This window comes from Aplysia californica, unplaced genomic scaffold (assembly GCF_000002075.1).
Source record: "Aplysia californica isolate F4 #8 unplaced genomic scaffold, AplCal3.0 scaffold00189, whole genome shotgun sequence".
NCBI classification, from domain to species: Eukaryota; Metazoa; Mollusca; class Gastropoda; order Aplysiida; family Aplysiidae; genus Aplysia; species Aplysia californica.
The window spans coordinates 223630-226129 of NW_004797459.1; positions in this window are offsets into that span (position 1 = coordinate 223630).

Sequence of the window (2500 nt, forward strand, 5' to 3'; positions counted from 1 at the left end):
GAGAGAGAGAGAGAGAGAGAGAGAGAGAGAATGTTTTACGTAGCGGGTTGTCCCAGCCCATGAGACATGTATTTACTAATGTCCTGTCTTGTTGTGTGTTTGCGTGAGTGCACCTTTAAGTCTAACTTTAATAACGTCTACTGCCATTGTTAACGACCAAGACAAATTTCTCCCTGCGAGATGAATAACGATTGTCATTGTCATTGTCATTGTCACATTCTATATTTTCGTATATAATCAAAGCATAACAGACCGTGGAGTGATAACAAGTCTTTTCCTGAGGCGGCTTGCGGGGATTTCTTGTTCTTTTCTCAATATGAGGCCCACTGAGATGAAGAAGGGCTTGACAAATTTCAGGTCGTATCCAAACGTTTGAAACACATTTTTCCTCATCCCTTGAAACTTCATCCAGAAGATGATGATATTCTTCATGAATTCCAAATCACCTCTTCGTAGAAAAATACTATGTGTCCAGTACCGTTTTGGGACGCGACGTCTTCTTTTCATCCAGAACAATAAGAATAACTTGAAAAGCCTCCATTTTTGCTCAACACAGGGGTAGCAAACTCAATACCATGCAGATCTACTGTGTTAATGACAACACCGGATGTTCACGAACGGAAAGTGAGAGGAGACAAAAAACATGTGGCATTCGTTTCTCTCCCTTGTCTATTCCGGTCAGGGAAATGGGTCAGACTGGAAACGAAAGAGAGAGGAGAAGAACAGGAATGCACCAAGGAGTTTAGAACTAAGTTTACTTTTAATCTCCTTGGAATGCACTCAGTTCTTGAGCGTAGTCAAACAGGCCAACAGAAGTTTGCAGATAGTTTTTCTCAAGCTTCTTTAGCCTATTGAGATCATGGTTAAGATAAGTAAAGAGCAGAGAGCTTTTTGTATTGGACATTTCTTCACCTAAAACTCATTTCGTGAGTTTAGCACAAGGTGCGGAAATTTTGTTAAAGTGTCCTTAAGGCTTGTCTTGAACATCTAGCTCTCACTGGCAAAATTGAGGGCAAGCGATGCAGGGGTAGGCCCAGAACAACATACTTAGGGAACCTAAACAAATGGGTAACAGGGAAAGATCAGGGAAACGTAGCTTTTTTTTAGAGCATCCGAGCAAAGGAATGAATGGAAAACCATGATCGCCGATGTCTGTCGCAGATCTGGCACTGGATGATGATGATGATGATGTCCTTTAGGCCTCCTTTGGTGTCAAGGGTGAAAACGATCTATCTGTTAGGACCTGTATGGAATCAGAACTAAAAATTCCCAAAACAAACGCCACTTCAGGTCAACCACACCCCATTCACACCCCTTTAAACGACACCAGGGCGCAGCATTCAGTAGATGAGCCCCATGAGACGTATGTCCGGAGACAATGTCTGCACCTTGGATTTTCCTACATCTCAACGGTCTGCATTCTCAAGGTGGATCTTCATCTACGACTGTACCATTTTCGTGTTCGCGAATCTGACATGGATCAAGGAATAGCAATGTGTTCATGATTCCTAATCTTCCATCGTATTGAAAAGCGTGAACATTTCCTCTATGGCATTTGATTCATTGAGAAAGCCTATACGTGTACTACTGACTGAAGTTGTCTTTAGTCCATTCCCAAAGGGCGGATATTAACATTATTACACACAGTAGAATAGTAAATGGGCTGATTTATCAATATCATGCTCACACTGTGCCGGAACAACATAGGAGGAACTGCTGCTCCCCCCCCCCTCATCCTTACAATCGTCATTTTCCCTCTACTTCTTTTGTATGTTTGTCACTCCCAACAGGCTCGGTCCTTTCGGAGATGAACATTAAACTCTTTTATTTTTGGCAGTGTGATAACTTAGAATTACAAAACTATACCTCACATTTTTGGAAGTTTTGAGTTACTAAAACCATAAGGTCAGAAAACACCAAAATGCTATATCAGGTCTGTGAAAATCGTAAGACGGAGTTGTTATCGAGCTTTTCAAAGAATTGCATTTGAAACAACGTGGTATATTATACTTTGTAATTCTCGGGTATCGAGTAGGCGAAATGGCTGCACCAGGAATGAGCGACTTTGAGGTCATCGAATGGTATAATAGGTTACAGTATCGAAAACAGTAATACGAGGGGCAAAAACACGACAAACACGTGGAAACTCGTTTTTAATGATTTAAACCGCGAATTTCAACGTTTCCACAGCTCTTCTGATCCTGTAATGGAAACCTGCTTTTAAACAAATCTGAATATTCTCTTGTGGTACCTTCTGGTATTAATTTTTTAATCTTTCCTTTCTTTTGTTTTTTTGCTTGGGTACCATAAATAATCTTTGACCCTCAACCATGAGTCAAATTGTGATGATGTCTGGCTTCTCGGTGGATTAGAGACAGCGACCGCAAACGGCAAATGAGATGTTTTATTCCTACCACCCATGATACATATGCTTTGCCCTACCCCCAACCCCTCCTCTTTGTTTTGGTAAGGGTTTTCCAGCTCTTGCAAATGCATAAGG